At 50.6% G+C, this 22,409-nt stretch overlaps 1 long non-coding RNA gene across 4 annotated transcripts; it reads left to right on the top strand.

The window, feature by feature from the left end:
- The first annotated feature begins 509 nt into the window (after window positions 1–509).
- On the top strand, window positions 510–21,426 carry LOC112658972 (uncharacterized). 4 transcript variants are annotated; one of them, XR_007406255.1, is made up of 8 exons: window positions 510–860; window positions 3,155–3,246; window positions 4,895–4,933; window positions 10,529–10,753; window positions 14,440–14,579; window positions 15,907–16,060; window positions 17,890–18,018; window positions 21,258–21,426. It is a non-coding gene; the product is annotated as an uncharacterized LOC112658972 (long non-coding RNA). The 4 variants fall into 4 exon arrangements; XR_007406253.1 differs by lacking the exon at window positions 21,258–21,426 and having other exon boundaries at window positions 16,010–16,060; window positions 17,890–18,060; XR_007406252.1 differs by lacking the exon at window positions 21,258–21,426 and having other exon boundaries at window positions 17,890–18,060.
- Window positions 21,427–22,409: the final 983 nt, after the last annotated feature.

Below are 22,409 nucleotides of genomic sequence, written 5' to 3'. Positions count from 1 at the left end.
CAAATAAAAAAACCCACAATCTCTTTTTCTCAATAGAATTACTAAATTAGGGGCTGAAAGGAACAGCCGATATGCCGGGGTTTGGTTTCAGGAAGCTTTTGGACATGGATTCTCACAAAATCTCTTAGTAAATGGGCTCTGTTGTCCTGGATTTGATGCTGCTCACAGCCAGCAGATGCACACGGGGCCTCTCAGGAGGACTGTGATGGTTTGGGCCTAAGGGTTCTTCTGGTCCTCCACACATCCTATTCCTTAGGAGATGAGTAGGGTGTTTTTAAGTGATTCACCAACTCAGAATGGGAAAAGAAAAGGGGAAATAGAGGAGTTGGAGTTTCTTGCCAGAAACATGATCAAATGCCCAGAAATGGGATGGGGGGAAGGTACCTAGGGGTTACTTGAATAGTGGCATTATTACATCAGGGGAAAATGAGCCAATCATTTCTTTGCCTATTCATTAAATTTGCATGTTACAAATCTATTGGTTGGAATGAAATGAGTCAGGAGGCAGGGATGCAGATGGGCAGAGGAGGCGCTTGGCCCAGAGAGTGTCCCCAAGTGGCCCCCACCAGCCAGGGTAGGGAGAAGACCAATTCACCAGAAGCACCATCCCGGCCACCTCCTTGTCCACTCTTAAATTCTGTTTGGGGACTAGAGAAAGACACACCTAGTGCAAGAAACTACCATGGGGCTAACACACTAAAGGCCAGTTGACAAAATCTCGCTGCTGCTGCTGCTGCTGCTGCTGCTGCTTTTTTTTAATCTCCCAGGATCTCAGGCTACCATAGCTTTTCCAAAACAGACAGACCTGGCAGCGATGCCTACCAGCTTTTGCTCAAGCTGTCTTCTTCCTAGAATGGACTGTACGTACCTGCCTACTTGAGTTAGGACCTTTGCTTTCAGCATAGCTATGACCACCCTTATGGTTAATAGTAGGAGCTCTGGACTCTCCCATTGAGCTTGAATATTCATTCTGCCACTTAATAGTTGTTGAAAATTTGGGCAAGTTGCTTAACCCCCCTGAGACTTACTCTTCCCATAAAAAAGAGCAATCCCCTAGCAAAGATATATAGTGAGGATTAAGTGACAGAATCCATGTAAAAAGTACCTAACGCATAGTAAGTGCTCAATCAATGCAGTCATTATTTTAAATAATACTCTGGGAAGTTATCCGTGAGCTCCCTCTCTGGGAAATAACCATGCCCTGTCCCCCCAGTCCATGTGGACTCTGAGAACACAAAGCTTCTACTTAGTTTTTTTAACACTTACCACCCCTAGATCAAGAGTCACATGCTCTACCAACTGAGCCAGCCAGGAGCCCCACAAAGCTTCTACTTCTAAAATTTCTTTTTAAAGTATTTTATATATTTATTCATGAGAGACACACAGAAAGAGGCAGAGGTAGGCAGAGGGAGAAGCAGGCTCCTGGCAGGGATCCCAATGTGGGACTCGATCCTGGGACCCCGGGATCACGCCCTGAGCTAAAGGCAGAGGTTCAACCACTGATCCACCCAGGCATCCCTAAAATTTCAACCTCAATCATTTTTCACAATCTGCCCTGAATCAGCTATTATGTATAAATGTGATAGTCCCTAGCACTTAGTCCCTTGCACTTAGTAGGTATTCAGTAAATACTTGTTAAAAAAGTTGCCTAAGTAGTCCAATTCCAAGCTCTGTAAATGCCACTAAATTCAAATTTCTCTGTTCTAGCTCCCATACAATGCCGGTTTGCCCAGTAGAGCAGGACATGGGGAGCAATGGGACTGGGCTAGGGCCCCAGAAAGAGGTGGGAGATGGAGCCTATGAGTTGTTCTACTGCTTCTAAGCCACATCGTCCATCTCTTTCTACTACTGCCCCTCTCATAGGGCACTTAAAATTCCACCCTCATCTTTGATTAACCAACAGCTGACCTGACACATGTCTGTTTGTACAGGTCTTCGTCCAGCCAGAGAGTATAGGTATTGATTAGCTGAAGCAGTGCAATGAACTGTACAGGCCATGACTCTGAATTGTTTAAGAGGCCCCTTGAGAGGTGGCTACGTAGGCAAAGGACGTCTCTGTGTGACTTCGGACACATATGCATTTGCCCTTTAGTATCTATGAATTTATATATGTGTATTTGTGGGTAAACACAGGTCCTTTCATCTTGGAGTCCATTCAGTTATTCATTCATTTGTTCATTTATTATTTATTGAGGTCCTACTACGTGCTAGCACTACACTGGGGGCTGAAGCCACTAAGACATACAAAATTCCCGCCCAGAGTTTATTTTCTAGTGAGAGAACAAAAGTGAACATGCAAAGAAATAAATAGTTCACCTTCAGATTGTGAAAATGGCTATTAAAAATAATAAGACAGGCTAAAGGAGTAGAGAGTGACAGGGCATGTAGCCAGAGCTCCTTTAGGCTGGCTAGGCTAGGCAAAGCCCTGAATGATGAAAACAGGTCAGCTTCAGAAAAACCTAGGAACAGAGCACCTTTGGCAGAGGGAACAGCACACACAAAAGCTTTAGGAGAACTGCTTTAGGACCAGCCATGCTAGGGATCTGTGTCTTTTTTAGGCAAATTTTAATTTTTTTAAAATTTATTTATTTATGATAGTCACAGAGAGAGAGAGAGGAGCAGAGACACAGGCAGAGGGAGAAGCAGGCTCCATGCACCGGGAGCCCGACGTGGGATTCGATCCCAGGTCTCCAGGATCGTGCCCTGGGCCAAAGGCAGGCGCCAAACAGCTGCGCCACCCAGGGATCCCTTTTAGGCGAATTTTAATCAGCTTTTATTGCATATATACATTTGGGTCATTCCATTGCTCTTAGAATTAAGTGCAACTCCTCACCTCACCGGGGTGTCCCCCTGGCTTCTTTAGTTCTTTGTTTTTGTTTTTGTTTTTTTCTTTAGTTCTTTGAATGAGATAAATTCCTTCTGGCCACAGTGCCTTTGCACAGTCTCCCCCCCCCTAAAATTCTGTTCCCTATCCTTGTTCTCTAGTTAAAACTATATCCTTTACATGTCAGGAAGCCTAGGGTGGTCCACTCCTTTCCCTTTCACACTAAATCAGATTCTTTTGTTAGATGCTTTCACATTACCAAGTTGCTTTAGTCAGATCCCTATCTCACTTGGTAATTATGCATTCATTTTTGTGCTTATCTGTTATCAGTATCTGACTTCTCCACCAGAATTACAAGCCTTGGGAGAGTTAGGATCTTGTCTGCATCCCCGGCTGTGAGCACAGTGCCTGGTACTTGGAAGGTACTTAACAAATATTTATTGAATAAATGCCTATGGCTGCTGGGGTCAGCTCTGGGCTCCAACACTAAGAGCCCTAAGTGACACACCAGGCTGCACAGAGGAGGAAAACAGGATGGTGAAGTGACTCAAAACCACAGACTCAGAGGGCCTGGGGGAAGGGTGCAGGGGTGTTCAGCCCAGGAAAAATAAAGCCTCAGGGGGCTGCTGGGGCAGCCTTCAAATTCCAGGAAACCTGTCACATGCCAGAGGGAGACCACATTAATAGGGAGCCAGAAGGTGAAGGACTGGGCTCCTTCTGGGGAGGTGGGAGGGGCTCCTTCTAAGGAAAGTCTTATGATAGTGAGACTTGTCAGGAGTGGAACAGGTGCCTTATAAGGTGATGAGTTCCCTGTCCTTGGAGGTCCCTGTAAGCAGACAGGAGAGGATAAGGACCCTGAAGCCTTCATTTCCATGCCAAGGCACAGCAATGAAGGGTTTCCAGTGGGTCAGGCCCCTCAACCCCAGGGCTAGACAGTCCTTTCAGCTGCAAAATAGAGGCCCAAGGCACCAAGGGGTACAGCACCGAGTGGGGGGCAGGGTTGTTTTCAGCTTGGTTCTTGGTAGCTGCTCTTCCTCCTCTTCCCTGCTTTGTTCTAACAGGGCCTGGGAAGGAGGGGAAGGGGGTAGTGGTAGGGGAGGCTCTTCCGGGACATCTTAAGTGGCTCCCCAGCTGGAGCATAGTGCATATTTTAAGTGGAGTTTACAGACAATAGATCTCTCTAGGGCTTGCAGGGGAAGGAAGCTGAAATTCAGGACCATTCTGTGAATTCCCAAGTTCTTTTTGTCCATTGTATAGAGAACAATGCTGTTTGTTCTGCACATTCACCCAAGGTAGGGGGTGAGGGAGAGTTAGGTTCTTGAGAGGTGGGCTGCTGAAGGTGGGCACAAGGAAGGTGGGGAAACTGCAAGTCTGCTTGGGTGGGTCTGAGTTCCAGGGAAGCCTCATAAACAGAAAGAATTGCTTCCCTTCCACTCCTCCCCACCCTTCCCTGGGGATTCTAACTTTCCAAGGCTTCTAAAATAGACGTAGGCTGCATATGATGGGGGGTGGGGGTGGGGCAGTAGAGTTGCCTATTTATCAAGTGACCTTGGATTAGTCATTTTCTCCTTGAGGTCTTACCTCCTCACTTTGTTTCCAAGGCTGAGGGTTGGGCCCAGAGACAATCTCACAACAAAGCCAATTCAGACATTCCTTGGACCAAGGCTAGTTGCCTTCCTATAGCCACCACATCTCCAACCTCACCTAGCCTGGGTACCCCCCTGACCTCCAGCCTGTAGCCCAGAGGAGCCCGTGCATTTCCTCAGAGTGAAGGAAGTGAGAGACAGAGCCCCAAGTTTGGTCACAGAACCTCACTACTAAGAATATCCCGACTTATTATGTACATTATCTCACACTGCCTGGAATCAAAACCCTGCTTTCCCCCTTGCAGTCTCACCTTAACCTCTCTGAGTCTCAGTTTACCTTCTGCAGAAGAGACACAGCAATAATGTCTACCTCACTGAGCTGTTCTGAGAATGAAACATCATATATAAAGCCCTGTGTCTGGAAGGGATGTAGGGCTCATAGATGTTCGCCATATACTTGAATATGATTATCTCTGCTTTTCAGATAAGGAAATCAAGGCTCAGAGAAGGAAAGTATCAAACAGTGAGTAAATTAGGGCATTATGATTCAAACCCAGGCTGGTTGATTCTGAAGCTGAGCTGCTGACCATGCTTAGGGCCTCCTGCAGGGATGGGACTGCTAGAAGCAGACTCCTCCTGACTTTCTGACAGCACCTGCCAGTGCCAGAAACCAAGATTCTTTTCTCCCAGCCAGGGCAGTTGAATTGTTTCCCCAGGGCTGGGGTGTGGGAGATTCCCTCCAGCTCTTGTCATAATCATACTATAAGGGGCACCTGGGTGGCTCGTGGTTGACTGTCTGCCTTCAGCTCAGGTCATGATCCCGGCCGGGGTCCTGGGATCGAGTTCTGCATCAGGCTCCCTGCATGGAGCCTGCTTCTCCCTCTGCCTGTGTCTCTGACTCTCTGTGTGTTTCTCATGAATAAATAAATAAAATCTTTTCAAAAATCACACTATAAACTAAAATCCTCCTACCCCTCTTGCATTTGCAAGGCAGTGTCTTATACAGGAGGGGCACAGGGTCAGGAGGGGCCTTAATGCTCCTGGGCTGAGCTCCAGAGCTGAGCTCCAGTTTGGCTGGTACTGGAGAGAAAAACCTGAGCTGGAGGCTGAGACCTGGCACTGTTGTGCTCTAGGGTCTTGGGCTCATCAGGGCGCCTGTCTGGGGCCTGGATGGTCACAGAACTAGGGCTGGCGGAGACAGAGGTCCAAGAATCAAGACAGAACTGGGAATGGGAGAGCAGAGGTACAAGTCTTGGGGGCCCAGGGGTGGGGAGACACTGAGCCATGGCTCCTCCCATCCCCATCTCAGCTCTTTACCCACTCTAATCCAGGCCTGCTCCCACTGCCACTCTCAGCATTTCTCTCTCTGGTTGGTGGATCTCCACTGCAAAGGAAGAAAAAATGGGAGGAATGGGGGAGAGAAAGCTAGGAGGAAGCGGTCCACTTTGCCAGGTTAAGCAGTTCTTGTTCTGTGAATGAAGGTGATGTGTGTTCAGGCTGGGGGAAGGCAGGCGGAGGGACGGTTGGGCAGGGCAGCCTGGGATGGGGTTGCCATGGGAACAGCAGCCTGTCAGGAGCCTTGCCTTCAAAGCTGAGGTGCGGGTGTTGCAGGTTCCTACGGGGGGAGGTGGATGGCGTGTACCCGTCTGGGGTGGAGGAGCAGTACTGATGTGAGCCCCCCTGGGACTCCAGCTCCTGGATTCCAGATCAAAACCCTAACCTGAGAGGGAAGCGGCTCTCGTGATGTTTCCTGGCAGACACCCCTCAGCCTCAAACCCTCTCTTGTTGGATATAAGGCAGGAATGGGGATGGAATCTACACTGGGGGGAGGCTGTGATGCAGGTCCTCTGCCAACACCATCCTACCCGCACACTTCAAATGGGGCAGGAGGGGAAGGAGGGAGGGGACTTTGTCTTCTAGGCTTGGGTTAAGGGCCAGGCTCCACAATGACTTGGTTATCTGAGGCTCCTGGCTTCCATTCCCCAAGGGAGCCCGCGAGAGAAGGTATAGAGAGAAGCCCAGTGGGCTACAGGCAAGCTCTCAGCCTGTGTACTCTCCCACCACCCACCACTGTGACCCTCTGGCCACCAGGGGGGGCCATGGCCCAGGAGCCATAGGAATTCAGGGAGGGGGTAGTTTTGAGACCCAGGGTGGCCTCCAGGCAGTGTAAGGAGGAAATGAGGGCTCAGTGGCATTTGCTTTTCATGAGGTTAGCTCAGCTAATTCAGGCCCCAGCAAAACCTGAGGGCACCCAGCTCTTGCCCATTCCATCCTGGCCTTCTCAAGCCCGATGCCCAGCCACATGCTCAGACCTTTCTAGAGACCACCAACCAGGGATCCCTGGGTGGCGCAGCGGCGCGATCCTGAAGACCCGGGATTGAATCCCACATCAGGCTCCCGGTGCATGGAGCCTGCTTCTCCCTCTGCCTGTGTCTCTGCCTCTCTCTCTCACTGTGTGCCTATCATAAATAAATAAAAAAAAAAAAAGAGACCACCAACCAATTTATTTATTTATTTATTTATTGGCCACCAACCAATTTTTTTTGACCACCAATCAATTTATTTATTTATTTTTTTAAAGATTTTATTTATTCATGAGAGACACAGAGAGAGAGACAGGCAGAGACACAGGCACAGAGAGAAGCAGGCTCCATGCAGGGAGCCAGATGTGGGATTTGACTCCGGGACCCCAGGGTCGCACCCTGAGTTGAAGGGGGGCGCCAAACTGCTGAGTCACCCAGGGATCCCTAACCACCAACCAATTTAAAACAGCTCTCAAGCACCCACTCCTCACCAGCACTGTGCTGGGCATTGGAAGGGAGTCGGGAAGAGGGGAGGAGGAGGCTGCTTGCCTGTGGCAAGAAAAACTGGTGGCCCTGGAGTCATGAAAACCTGGCCTTGAGCCCTCACTTTCCAACTGGGTGATGTGGGGCAACTTATTTAACTTGAACCTGGGCTTCCTCCTCTGTAAAATGGCGATGATAAGGGCACCTAGCTCATGGAGTTGTGTGGAGAATTAAATGAGAAAACGGGCGTAAAGCCTTCAGTGCACGTCATGTCATGGGAAACCCCAGTCCAAGCCATTACTGCTCTTCTGAGGGAACCGCAGTGCTAGGGTGGAGCTAGAGGCCAAGTGGCAAGGAGTCTCGGAAAAGAGGCAACTGGATCTGGTGAGAGAATCAGGGAGGGCTTCTTGGATGTGGTGCCTAATGTGAGCCTGAAGGAAGGACAGATTCTACTGCTGGGGAGGGCCAGTACCGGGTAGAAGGAACTTCAACGAGGAAACGCATGTCGAGCTCTTTATTGAATCCTTGCAGCCTAGCCGGGCAGCCCTGGGTCCCCCTTAGGGCACCCGTCTCCCACATCCGCACTTCCGGGAGCTCTCCCACCTGCCGGGATCCCCGTCTCGGGCCCTCCTCAGCCCCTCCTCCTCTCCCTTTCTCTCTCTCCCCCTTCCTCTTCCTCTTCCTTCCTTCTTCCCCGCAGGGAAGCGGCTGAGAGAGCAAGCGGCACCGACAGCGACCACAGCCCGGAGGGCTTGGCCGGCCAGGGCGCTTGGCCCGCCGCGGGACAGCTGGCGCTGCCTGGAGGCCGCACGTGGCCGCTGGGCGACAGCGGGGACGAGGCCGCAGGGGCTCGCGCTCCCGTGCCGCGGAGAGCTGCCTGGCGCCGGTGCGGACACCCTCTGGCCTCGCCTCCCGCGGCTCGGGCCGGGCCCCCCTCCTCCTGTCAGGCGGGAGCCAGCCCGCGGGCTGCACGAGGCTTCAGGACCGAGCTGCCTGCCGCCCCCGGCGCTGCCCGCCCAGCCGGTGGCCGCGGCCCCGTTGCCATGGCGACCCCGGCAAAGCCGGAGGCCCCCTTGCCAGCGTCCCCCCCCGCCCCCCAGGCCCTATTCAGCGGCGAGAGCAGCGACAGGCAGGTTAATAAACCGGGAGCCCCGTGAGGGGCCGGCTGCGGGCCGGGGTCCCAGCGTGGTGGCCGCCCGGGGCGGGGGCGGGGGCGGGGGGGGGCTGCGGGTGCGAGCGGGAGCGGGAGGGGCCGCCGCCCAGGCAGCCCATCGGGCGACTCCAGCCACAGCGGGCTCGGGGGGGGCTGCACCCGCCCTGGGGTGCTGGGGGTTCAGCCCCCTGCTGTGCACCTCCCTGCAGCGGCCTCTGGGGGCAGTAGCCCCGCGGCCTCCAGGACCACGGCACCCCGTATCTGGAATGGCAGGGATCCTGGGGGTGGGGACCGGGAAGCGGAGAGACGTGCACGTGGGGTGAAGGAGGGAAGAGGCAGTGAGCCCTTGGAACGGGAATCAGGAAGGCGATTGGGTGAGATGGGGATGAGGGGGGAGGGAAGCTGGGCTCTGGCTCGGGAAGGGAGAAGAAGATGAAGGAAATGAGGAAGGAGCTGGCAGGGAGGCGGGGGAGAGGGAAGGGGGATGGAATGGAAGGTGGAGGATGGCAGATCGTGGACACAGAGATGAGGCCCCGGGGTGAGAACGCAGGGGCGCTCGGGGAGGGTGCACATGGGGTTGCTGGAAGCAGGTGGCAGTGAGAGACGGAGACAGGAGAGAGCTGAGGCTAGGATGACCAAGAATGGAGTGGGAGGAGATGGGCAGGCGGGCAGGCGCGTGAGGGTGAGGCCAGGGGGCTGTGGGGACAGGTACAGCCTCTGGCTCCTTCACCACCTATGCCCCCCCCACCCCCCACAGCCTGGCCAGAGCGCTCAGTAAGCAGAGGCTTGTCACATAGTCTCTGATACTCACAACTTGTCTGTGGAATGAAGAGCTAGGGTGGAAACCGGTGGGCTGTGGGTGCTGGAAGTGTGTTCGCATTGGAATCAATGACTGCCAGTGCCACTCTCAGCTGCCAGTATCAGTAATGATGGCTTCTCATTCAGTACTTCCAATAATTCTTTGAGGCAGGCACGATTACCATTGGACAGAGGTTCAGAGACACAGAGTAACTTGCCCAAGGTCACACAGCTCTGATCCCTGTCTCAGATATGGTCGAGACCTGGTCAGCCTCTGTGTCCAGACATGGGCATTTCTGGCCAGAGACCCAAACCATACGGGATTGGTAGCAGGGGAGGACAGGGAGCTCTCTGTCACACGGGCTCAAGGATGGAGTGTGGCTGTGATAGCTGAGCTGCGTGTCCGGCTCCTGTGGTGTCATCCCTGACCCACTCACTCCCTGGCTCCTTGAGTCAGTTTTCCCAGCTGGTAAAGATGCTGGGTTTGCTGCTGCATGGGGCATCACTGCAGTCACAGCTCCCTCCCTGCAACAGACACACGGACACTGTAACAGTTCTTGCAGTACCATCCCTGAGGCCACCCAACATGAGACAGAGACCAGAGCCAGTGCCCAAAGTTTGGAGTACAAATGGCCTTGGGGTAACAGAAGAACTTGGCTCTGCCATCTGTGGTATGGCCTTGGATAGATGACTTAAATTTCCCAAGCCTCAGTTTTCCCATCTATAAAATGGAGGAAACAGTACATCCTAGGGTGGTGATGCAGATTAGAAGATATCTGTGACATGAATGGCATGGAGAAAGTTCTCCAGAAATGCTGGTTCCCTGCTCCTAGGGCCAAGGTGCATCCATAGATGCTTCTCTGTCTCCAAGTCTCAGAGGGGAGAAGGGACCTCCTTCCTCCCTGGTGTCTGCATGGTCACCACTGCCAGAGTACTCAGTGTGAGAGGTGGAAGCCAAATTTGCATAGGCCTAGAAAAAGAGGTGGAATGGGTAAGCCCCATGTGGTCAGGACATTTTTTGTCTCCTCGGAAGGCACAGATGTATCCAGGCTGAAGGCAGGAGGTGGACTCTGCCCATCATATCTCCCCCACAACTCTATAGCCGGTGGGTGGGGGGGTGGGGGGGGCGGGAGGCCACTGAGAAAGGCCAAGCCAGGGAATGAAACACAGGCTTCCAGGCCCATGCTGCCTGGCTGCTGCCCCTCCCGCCTGCTCCTGGCCAGTAGGACTCAAGAGACACGGCCAGGCCAGCAGCTAGGAGCCCAGGCCTGGGAGGGCAGAGGCGGCTGCAGCAACCTGAGCACTCGATAAGCCATTAATTCTTAATAAACGACAGGCTGTGCATTATTTAACAATAATGATACTTTCTGTTCCATTATAGATTAAAACACCGGCCTCTTCTTATTAATCCTGCATTTCAAAAGCTTGTAAATCCTGTGCAGCCGGAGGAGATAAAAGCCGGCTCATCCCCATCCCAGGGCTGACACGCTTGCAGTGACACAGGGTGGCTCAGCGGCCAGGCCTGTGTGCGCACACGCGTGTGCCTGGGGCCCACCCACCAGCCACCAGCCGGCGTCAGAGCCAGGAGAGAGGAGCAGAGCTGCAGGTGGGGAGGCGGCCTCCACTCCTTCTTGCCTTCTCTCTCTGTCTCTCATTCCTGTTTCTCCCTCTCAGCCTTTTTTCCTGATTTTTCTCTTTGTTGGTCTTGCTTCTCCCTCTCTCCGCACACTGCTCTGGTTTCTCTGTCTCCCCTTCTTCCTTTTTTTTCTCCTCTTGCCCCCTTGCCTTCCCTTCCTCCCTCTGTCACCCTCCCTCACGTGTATCACCTGCCTCTCTCTCCTTTATCTTCACTCCATTTAACCAAACACTTCCACAGTATGCAGACTCCATTCCCATTTGGACTTGGCTTTTCTCAGGGGTCCTCTGCAGGGTGGAGTGGGGAAAAGGAAACAGAACTCCGAGAAGGAAAAGAAGGAGTATAGGGGGCGGCCTGGGTGGGTGGCTCAGCGGTTTAGCACCGCCTTCTGCCCAGGGCCTGATCCTGGAGACCCAGGATTGAATCCCAAGTCGGGCTGCCTGAATGGAGCCTGCTTCTTCCTCTGCCTGTGTCTCTGCCTTTCTGTGTGTGTCTCTCATTAATAAATAAATAAAATCTTGAAAAAAAAAAAAAGGAATACAGAAAAGAAGAGTGGGGGCAAAACCCCCGAGACCCCCCCAACCCCCCGCTCAGAGGCTGGGCCACTTCTGATCCTGAGCTTCCTTGACGCACCCTGAGAGCTGCCCAGAGACACCCAGTGAGTCCTGAGGGATGCTTAGTGCCCCTTTCTATTACCTCCATGCTCTGTTTACACTCCCCTGGGGACAGGGAACTCACTTCCCCAGGAGGCAGTCTCTTTTATTGCTGCAAAGCTCCTATTTCTCAAGTGAGCCTTCAGCAGAAGCCCATATTCACTTCCAGACCCCCTCTAGCAAGTGACAGAAGTCCTCCATTCCAGCCCGCAGACACCCCAGTCTCACTGGCTGAACAGTTCCTCTAGCCCTTATGGATCAGGGGTTTGAGTTCCCTCTTCATCCTGGTTCCTGGGCTCAGAGAACTGTTAAAGGTGGTCCCAAAGCTGACCGCAGCCCTTTGTGTGGTGCAACCAGAACAGCGGTCAGTTAGACCCTCCTCCCAAGCGGGGATCATAAACCATAACCCAAGGCGTGGGAAGAAAACTCACTCTGATCTTGAATGTCTCTCCAAGGTCATTGTAAAAAATACTATCCATCATCAGTTATCAAACTTTTACTACACTCTAGGCATGTCATGTATATCCTTTACCTCATTCAATCCTATGAGGTCCGCTCCTACAGTGTCCCCATTTTGCAGATTAAGAGACAGACTTGGAAGTATTAAGTTAACTTGGCCATGGTCACACAGTTGAGTAAGCGGTGAAGCCAGAATCTGAGCCAGATGCTGCCTGACTCTGAAGCATTTAAATTCAGCTGGAGGGACACCTGAGTGGCTCAGGGGTTGAGCATCTGCCTTTGGCCCAGGGTGTGGTTCCAGGGTCCTGGGATGGAGTCCCACATAGGGCTCCCCATAGGGAGCCTGCTTCTCCCTCTGCCTGTGTCTCTGCTTCTCTGTGTCTCTCATGAATAAATAAATCAATAAAATCTTTAAAAAATTAAAATTAAAAAAAAAATTCAGCTGGAGACTGCAGCCCTAGAAGGCTAACCTCAGATCTTCTTCCCAGCTGTTTGGGACTAAATGTATCTTCTTGGCCCACTGGACCCCCAAAATCAGAGGGACTGGTGTTACTGAAGCTAAACTCTCTCTCAAGGATTGGATCAATAGTGTCTCACTGTGGGCTTTTCAGGTAGAGACACAGATCAAGTGGAGGATTCCTGGAGGCTCTGCTTGTACATTTTAGACATTTCTTCAGGCCAGGGTAGAAGAGATGGCCCCTAATGCTTACTGACAGCTCCCATGCATGCCAGGCTCCATCATCTCTTTAAACCTCACTACAATGTTTTTTTTTTTTAAGATTTTATTTATTTATTCATGAGAGACACACAGAGAGAGAGAGAGGTAGAGACACAGGCAGAGGGAGAAGCAGGCTCCATGCGGGGAGCCCGATGTGGGACTTGACCCCCGGTCTCCAGCATCAGGCCCTGGGCTGAAAGCCGCGCTAAAGTGCTGAGCCACCCGGGCTGCCCCTCCTCACTACAATGTTATACAAGGGGTGTTAGCCCTATTTAAAAGAGTAGCAAACAGGTTCAGAGCAGTTCAGTCAATGGTATCCATGCTAACCCCTTCCTCAGGAGTCTTGGAGCTTGACTGTAATCCATCCTCCGTCCCTCCCTCTCTCCCTCTCTTCCTTCCACCCATCTCTGCATCCAATGTATGGCTTGAACTTACAACCCTGAGATCATGAGTCACATGCTCTACCAACTGAGCCAACCAGGTGCCCCAGACTGTGTTGCTTCTTTAGAGGTGTGTGTGTGTGTGTGTGTGTGTGTGTGTGTGTGTGTAGAGGGGAAATGAGAGGAACATGGGTTGGCTTTGAGATATACTGAATTGGAGAGGGGAGGTGAGCAGCTTTCTTCCTCTTTTGAAATACACGAATGGGAAATTTAACTTGATCCCTCGTGGTTTCTGGGCCAACCCCTGAGTGAAGTCAGATAGCTTTTGCAAAGGAAAATTTTATCCATTTTCTGGTTTTTATGGGGCTTCCTCAATGAGCAAAACCTCTCCTGTTGGTGCTTAGGGAGGATTTCTCTGCGTGCCCCACAGTGACGCCCTGTAATCTCCCAAAAAATATGGTACTAATATTCGCTGGGTTAGGGTTAGTTATTTTTATGTCTTTGTCATTTTGTTTCTCGGCAGCTCTTTCTGCCGCCTGGAAAGGACGCGGCGGACACTTTATTTCCAGAGTCATATTTTTTAATTTGATCAAAGCAAATTTCACTTGTTCTCTGTATAAATTATTTAACTCATTTCTTTTAGGTTAAATGTCTCAATAGGAAGATAGAAAGTCTTTCCATCACATTTTCTTCCAGGATTTTAATCAGCTCCTCTAGATTGTATGAACTTCTTTCTCATCTTCCATCCTTCTCTGTCTTTACGTCTCCCTCCCTCCCTTCCCCTGTCTCTCACTAACCAGTCCTCTCCATGCTCTGCCCCCAACTCCTCCTGGGCTGCCTGGCTCCATCTCTGCTCCCGTTCTTCTAGGACTCTGGGTGAGAGGAATGGGGGAGCTTGAACATGCAGGCAGTGAACCCTGCAACATGCAGTGAAACCCTCCAGCTGGGCCAGCTACCAGAAGGCACCTTTGCTCTGGGCAGACGTGGCTCACCAGTCCCTGTGTGGCCAGAGGAGGGAGGGCTGAGAATCAGGCCCTGCGTGGCCCCTGAGCCGAGTCTCCGTGTACGATCACAACTGCTGCTCCCCCACTCTCCCCCTAGGCCTGCAGTCTCCTGCCCAAGATGAATGCAAGAGCCTCTCCCCAAATTCCAGCTCTGTTTCCTTTTTTTTTTTTAAGATTTTATTTATTTATTCATTGGAGACTCAGAGAGAGGCAGAGACACAGGCAGAGGGAGAAGCAGGCTCCCTGAGGGGAGCTAGATGTAGGACCCTGGACCCCAGGATCACGCCCTGAGCCAAAGGCAGATGCTCAACCGCTGAGCCACCCAGGTGTCCCATCCAGCTCTGTTTCCTAATGAAAAACTCCATCTTAACCAGTTGCCCCTGGTCACAGCCTGGTTTCCTCAGTGTCTCTTTTTCTTTTTCTTCTTTCTTTATTTTTCTAGGATTTATTTATTTATTTGAGAGCAGGGGAAAGGTCGAGCAGATTCCCCACTGAGTGGGGAGCCTGGCCCAGGGCTCATCTCAGGACCCTGAGATCATGACCTGAGCCAAATTTGAAATCAAGAGTCAGATGTTCAACCAGGTGAGCCCCCCAGGCGCCCCTCCTCATGTCTAAATTCACTCAAGTCTGGTTCCCTCAGCCCAAGGGCTCTTCCTGCAGCATCAAACCTCTTCTGCCTGATGCCTCATTCTGATAATAGTGCAGGGCTAGAGGATAGGGGGCTGCCACAGAGGTTTGGGGCTGAGGAGCTGGGCTGCAAGGAGGGAGGGGCTTGGCTCTGCAGGGGAGGGATGGGGGGAGGATGGGAGGGCAGCCCTGCCTCTAGGAGCAGCCCCATCTCTGGCCCCAGGCCCCGTCGGAGGAGCTGAAACCAGCAGAGCATGCTCATATGCTCATACGCCCCTCCCTGCGTATACTCTCTCTCCCTTCACATCACATTGTTTCAGCCAAGAACAAATCTCCGGTGGGAATTCCCTTTTCTCTTACTTTTAAAATATACAGTAATTAACAAACTAATGCTATTAACTGCGACAAGAGGAAATTACAATAAAATCACTGCAGAGTCCACAAGCAGTTGGTCTGGTGGTAGGTCCCAGCTCCGTCTGGAAGGGAGAAGCCCAGTCCAGTCCAGGTGTCACCCTCTAAGCCACAGTGGGGCCCTGTTGGGCTGGGGATGGTCTGCAGGGGCTCTGAGTCCTCAGCAGGTCAAGCCGGGGCTCTGGCACAGCTGCTGCATTTCCTGTGCAGGAAGAGTCAGGATCCCGGTCATTCTTCCAGGCCCGGAGGTTTGCTCTTTTATGAAATCCTTAAATAATAGAGTTGTGGCCTGGGGCTGACCTGGGCTTGTCTGCAAGAACATGGCCCTTGCTCCGGAATAGGCCCAGTGACTTCCCTTCAAGGTCAGAGTAGGTTCTGAGAGGCCTCCAGAGGACATGGCTTGAAAGAGAACCTGGAGGAGGACCTGCTGGACCACCGTGTGCCCCCTCTCTGGCCCCACAGAAGCATCTTCAGGCTTCTGGTACAGTCAGGTTGAGCATCTCTGTGGCAGAGATTTTCCTCAGGTATAGCCAAAGACCCCCAGGAAGGAGTGGGCTTGTTGCTGCCCGACTGTCTGGAAGTCTGTCTGCAGTCTGACTTGAATCCTTCATACTGCAGTACTGTGTCATTTCCTCTGGAGAGTTCTTAGCAAGCCGGTCCATGAATTCTACAGGCCCTTCCCACTCTTGCTTCCTACTCTGGGTTTCAAAATCTCCCCTGTTGTCCTTTGAATCTCCTTCTTCCATCAGGCAGCCACGGTGAGCAGGAAGGACAACCTGCTGTCTTCCCTCGCATACTGACAAATATCTGTTTGGAACCGTTAGAAATTCTGTTCAGTCACAGGCGTTGTATTATTATCCCCACTTTACAGATGAGGAAACCAAGGCTCAGAGAGGTTAAGTGATTTGTTCGAGATCACACAGCTGTCAAGACGCAACCTCAGGACTTGACGAGCGCATTATGTTTTCCCATAGGATTCTGTCTTCCTTGACTCCTCTTGCTTCTCAGGGGAATGAAGACCCCAGGTAAGAGGACATAAAATCCACTTTCCTTTCTCTCTGTGACCAGGCTGAGCTTGGGAGGTGAATGGAAAAATTAAAAGGAAGCTCATCTCATTTCCCCCTTGGGTAGCATTATGAGTTGGATGACATCACCACAGGTCTTACACATGGGGAAACTGAGGCTTGGAGAAGCCCAGTGCTCTGCCAGCAGTCGCAGGGCTGCTGCTGATAGAGCCAGTACCCAAGCAGCCCTGTGACCAGAGCCCACCCCTGCCCTGCCCGCAGCCACTTGCCCGAAGAGTGAGACAGGCTGACTTGAAGTCAGCGACAGTGAGTCCAGCCAGGGCGAGTGGGGAGTCCGAGAACCTCATTAGGAGTGAAGCTGCCACATGTCAAAAGCCCCGGCCGCCTGGCCAGGCCCACGTGGACTTCCATCGCACAGTGTAAACATCCTCGCTAATTCACCAAACTCAATCACGTTACTGTGATGGATTTTCCCATCATTACTCCTGAATGAGTGACAACCAGCTCAGACACTTGCCTTCCCCTGCTGCCTTCGGAGAGTTTCAGGAATCAAAATGCTTTGCTCCCTAAGTTGATTTCAACTTGTCCTAAAGTCATTTTAATTGGTGAAGCATCAGAGGCAATTTGGGTAACTTTCTGAGAGCCCTGTTCCACCAGCGCTGAGCTGGAGGGGGGGGTCCTCCAATGCCACCCTGGCCCCGGGGGTGGCACTTTCCCCTCATCTGATTGATCAGGAGACTGTACTCTGCGCTTTATTTTCGTGTTTCTTGCTGAGGTTCCTACCGCTGGTTCCTGAGGATAACAAGATTCATTTTCTCAATGGCTCTGACAGATAGGATTGTTATTGTTATTACACTCATATACCACCTTTCCTCCGAGGAGCTTAAGGCGCTTTACAAATCTGAAAATTATCTAATAATCTTCCAGCAACTCTGAGGGAGGGGGAGAAGTTGCAGCTAGAGGCACTGCAGTGCAGCCAGAGAACCCCCACACCCCTCGCCCTGAAGGACGGGAGGGCGTCTGTGTGGTCAAGGTTGGGTTGGGGGTGCTTGGAGTCAGAAGCCTCTGAAGGTCATGCTCCCCCTTCTGAATGAGGGAGAGGATGATGTCTGGGTGGGAAGAGGGAGAGGGGAAGGACAAGAGGGAGGGAGCGAGGGAGAGAGTCAGGCCCCACTCCAAAGGACAAAATCCAATGGGAGGAAGCTCAGGCAAGGAGAGTTTTCTTTAAAGACACAAGAAATGAGAGGAAGCAGGAGGCTCCCAGGGGCTTGCGGGTAAGAGAGCTGAAATTCAAAATGGAAATCTGCCAAAGCAGCCGCTAGGCCGGCTGCTCAGGCATGAGAACATGGGCAGAAATATCCAGAGAACCCAAACTGCAAATTTAGGTATCTGCTCTTAGGTGGGTGTGGGAAGTCTCTGTGGACTTTTTTTTTTTTTTTTTTTTTTTAAACTTGCAAGCTGAGAGGTGTGGCATTAGGGCTCTCCCAGCCTGATATCCTACGACTCTCTGTCTTCCTTTAAATTTCCCCTTGCCAGAGGTGGCCACAGTAACTGCAGCACCTTCACTAAGCGGGAAGGGCAAGCTACTATCAAAATGACAGGAGAGCTCTACTGTATTGCCATTCTTTTCCTGAGAAGAAAGCATGCAGACCCCACCCTGTTTGAGGCTGTCCTTTTAGGATTAGGGATTCCTGATGGTTGTAGGCTATATAGCCTTTTAGAGACCCAGTAAAGTATTGTGCTGAAGAGCTGGACTCAGGTCAGACAGTGCAGTGACCTGGGGCAAAGGACATGAACACCATGAGCCTCAATTTCCTCATCTGTTCAAGGATAGTGGTAGTGCCTGGTTTCTGTGGAGGCTTGGGGATGAACTGAGAGGATGTCTGCGAAGTGTCTGCCACAGTCAGCCATGAAGGTGGCGAAGAGGAAGAGGAGGGGACGATGATGCTGACGATGTGGTATGCCATTGCGATTTAAAATAAATCTTTGGTCTTTGTCCATTTCTGGCACAGAGTTCCTAAAACCTTTGGAATTTCTGAAGTGAGGAGTGGCACAAAGGTGTTGTTTGTTATGTTAATGAAGTGACTTTTGGAAAGTCCCTAAGGATGGGGGCTGGTTGCCAGGGGAACCAATCCTGTGATTAGGGGATAGGAACTTTGGGTCTTCCCCCACCCCCAACCACCTCCAGCTCTGGGGAAGGGGGAAGGGCTGGAGAATGATTCCAATCACCAAAGGCCAATGATTTAATGAATTGTGCCTAGCTGATGACACCTCCATAGAACCCAAGAAGACAGGGTTCTGGGAACTTCCTAGTTGGTGAACATGGGGGAGGTGCTTGGGGAGTGGCCTGGAAGACCCACCCCCACCGCTGTTCCCTTGCCCTGTACCTCTGTGTCCTCCATCTGTTCCTGTGTTACAGGTGACCCTTGAACAACAGTTTCTTTCTTTCTCTTTCTTTCTTTCTTTCTTTCTTTCTTTCTTTCTTTCTTTCTTTCTTTTTTTTTTAAGATTTTATTTATTCATGAGAGACACAGAGAGAGGCAGAGACACAGGCAGAGGGAGAAGCAGGCTCCATGCAGGGAGCCTGATGCGGGACTCAATCCCCAGACCCTGGATCAGGCCCTGAGCTAAAGGCAGACGCTCAACCGCTGAGCCACCCAGGTGTCCCACAACACAGTTTCAACACAGGTCCACTTACGTGTACATTTTTTGGGATAGATACAGGATAGTACTGTAAATGTATTTCCCTTATGATTTTCTTATGATTTTCTTTTCTCTAGCTTACTTTTTTGTAAGAATAGAGTATAAAATACTTATATAATACATACAACATACAAAAGATGTGTTAATTGACTATGTTACCGGTAGAATTTGTGATTAACAGTAGGCTACTAGTTAAGTTTTCAAGGAGTCCAAAATTATGCATAGATTTTCAATTGCAATAGCGGGGCGGGGTTGGTGCCCTTAACCTCCTGTATTCTTCAAGGATCAATTGTATATCCTTTTATAATAAAACAGTAATCTAGTAAGTAAAATGTTTCTCTGAGCTCTGTGAGCCTCTCCTGTAGCACTGAGGCCTTAACCTGTGGAATATGATGCTGTCTCCAGCTTGATCCTGTCAGAATTCAGTTGAATTGCAGGATACCCCGCTACGTCAGAGAATTGTTGGTGTGGGAAAAGCCCCTTTCCTGTATTGGAATTGGGTTTAGAACCCTTTATAAGGCTACCTTTGCCTTGAGCTTCTTTTATTTTTTTAAGATTTATTTAGGGGATCCCTGGGTGGCTCAGCGGTTTAGTGCCTGCCTTTGGCCCAGGGCACCATCCTGGAGACCCAGGATCCAGTCCCGCGTCAGGCTCCCTGCATAGAGCCTGCTTCTCCCTCTGCCTGTGTCTCTGCCTCTCTCTCTCTCTCTCTCTGTCTTTCATGAGTGAATAAATAAAATCTTTAAAAATAAAAAAATAAAAAACTGTCTTTTAAAAAAAGATTTATTTATTTATTTGAGAAAGAGAAAAAACACATGGGGGAGGGGCAGAGAGAGCTGGAAAGAGAGAATCTCAAACATCACATCTTGCTGAGTGTGGAGCCTGAACTGAGGGGGTTCTCGATCTCATGACTCCCGAGATCTTGACCTGAGCCAAAATCAAGAGTCAGACACTTAAGGTGCCCTCTTCTAATTTTTTTTTTTTAAAGATTTTACAATTTTATTTTTAAGTAGTCTCTACACCCAACATGGGGCTTGAACTCACAAACCTAAGATCCAGAGTCACATGCTCCAGGGACTGAGACAACCAGACACTGCTCCTTGAGCTTCTTCTAAAGACCTGTCTTCCCTCAAGGGCAAGTGGCAGGCCGCGGATTTGGGTGGGGAGGGTGAGGCAGAGGCCAGAAACCCAGCATGATGGTCTTTGAGGCACATATTCTTCATCTTGTCCCCAAACTAGGCCTACCAGACCATGGCTCTTATCCTAATCCCCTTGGCTGCTCTCTCCCCAGGACCCTTAGATTCCCCTGCAAGGGGGCAGCCCCGGTGGCGCAGTGGTTTGGCACCACCTGCGGCCTGGGGTGTGATCCTGGAGACCCAGGATCAAGTCCCACATCGGGCTCCCTGCATGGAGCCTGCTTCTCCCTCTGTCTGTGTCTCTGCCTCTCTCTCTGTGTCTATGAATAAATTAAAAAAAAAAAAAAAAAAGATTCCCCTGCAAGCTTAACTGGTCCTGAGGTACCAGCTGGCTGCATCCTGCTCCAGCTTCCCACCAGCACCTCTCCCTGAGTGTCCACTGGGGCTCTAACAAGGCTGCTTAGTGGGCTCAGTCTTTAGAGGAGGCCTGGGGCTCCTGCTGCTTTGACAGGTGTGGGGTATCCTCCAAGGAGCCCAAAGGAAGACATAGGAGGTGGAAGTAATGTTGCAGACCAGAGTGTGAAGGGGAGATCAGGGAGGAGGGACAGTATAATTCAGGACAGTGAGAAGCTAGAGAGAGAGCAGAGAAGCTTTCAAGAATGGAGAGAGAATTTGAGAGGGGGGAGGCCCTGGAGTGCTCTCCACATCTTCCTACTGACATAAGACATAGTAGGTACCCACTAGATGGGAGCTATTACACACACACACATACACACACACACACACATTTTTTTCTACGAATGTTTTTTAAATAATTAAGAAATTAAATAATTAATTAATTAATTAATTAAGAAATTCCCCAAACACCAAGCCCTCTTAAGACATTGTAGAACTGGTACCTACCTAACATACATCCACCCATCCATCCACCCATCCATCCATTTCATCTACCATTCATTCATTCAATAAATATTTATTAAGCACTGGCTCTGTGCCAGACCCTCTGCAAGGCACTGAGGTACAGCAATGAACAATAACACATACGGACCCTGCCCTCATAGAGTTTAGATTCCAGTGAGAGGGGTGCCTGCATGACTCTCTCAGTTGAGTCTGCCTTTAGCTCAGATCATAATCACTGGATCCTGGGACAGAGCCCCACATCCTGCTCCCTGCTCAGTGAGGAGCCTGCTTCTTTCTGTCCTCCCTACCGCTTGCTCATGCCCTCTCTCTCTCTCTCTCATAAATAAATAAATAAATAAACAAACAAATAAATAAATAAATATCTTTTTTTTAAACAACACTTGAGCGTTTTTATTTTTTTATTTTTACTTTTTTTTTTTTTTTTTAATTTATGATAGTCACAGAGAGAGAGAGAGGCGAGCAGAGACAAAGGCAGAGGGAGAAGCAGGCTCCATGCACCGGGAGCCCGACGTGGGATTCGATCCCGGGTCTCCAGGATCGCGCCCTGGGCCAAAGGCAGGCGCCAAACCGCTGCGCCACCCAGGGATCCCAATAAATAAGTATCTTAAAAAAAAAATAGAGTCCAGTGAGGGAGCCAAGACTTTAAATAGGCAAACACACAAATAAAGAAATGATTTCAAAAGCATCTTCTTCATTCCATCATGCATTTGACAATATCTGGAAGAGCAAAACTAAGGAGTACAACTCTAGACAGCTGGCCAGGGAGGCCTCCTCGTGGGAATGCTGGTTAAGATAAAGTATCAAGGCTGAGCAGGAATTGGCCAAGGGCCGGTTGGGGAGGGAAGGTTCTAAGTAGACCCACTGACAGAGTCAGCAGGACCCAGGCATGAATGGGAAGTTACTGAAGAAAAGTGATCCAATTTAAGTTTTTAATGACCTCTCTGGCAGTTGAGTAAAGAATGGAAGAATGGATTAGGGAGAGGGACGAGAGTGCAAGCAGCAAGTGGTGAGCAGGTTATTTCAGGAGCTAACAGGGTAGACAGCCTCCCTCAATGTCCATCTTCTACCCCCTTAGGATCTAGAATATAGTGGCTTTTAAGATTCTCTCACTTGGGGAGTTTTAAGAATCCTGGTACCCTGGTTGCACCCCAGACTACTTAAATCAGAGTCCCAGAGGGTAGGACCTAGCACCAGTGCTTCGTAAAACATCCCAGGTGACCCCAATGTACTGTTCCAGGCTCCATCTCCAAGACGGCGAGAAGTCACACTTCTGAGCACCTACTATGCCAGTTTAATTGGCTGATACTAGTTTCATCCTCACCACAACTGTGAGAGATGGGTCTTACTTGCACCCACTTTACAGAGGAGCAAACAGGCTCAAAGGTTTTGCTTCCCTACTTCCTGGCCCTGATGAAATCACTTAAGTCTCTTTGAGTCTGTTTCTATATTAACTGGGGATGGCATTTGTATAGAATCATCAGGAGAGTGAAATGTGGCAGGTTTGCCCACATCCTGAACATGCTAAGAGTTCCATCTATCACAACCAATATTAGCAGAGCCACAGTCCCCGAGTCAGTAAGCGGCGGAGC

The sequence above is a fragment of the Canis lupus genome, chromosome 2 (assembly GCF_003254725.2).
Source record: "Canis lupus dingo isolate Sandy chromosome 2, ASM325472v2, whole genome shotgun sequence".
In the NCBI taxonomy this organism is placed as follows: Eukaryota; Metazoa; Chordata; class Mammalia; order Carnivora; family Canidae; genus Canis; species Canis lupus.
Note: the sequence above shows the minus strand (reverse complement) of the source record. Positions and strands in the feature narration are given on the sequence as shown.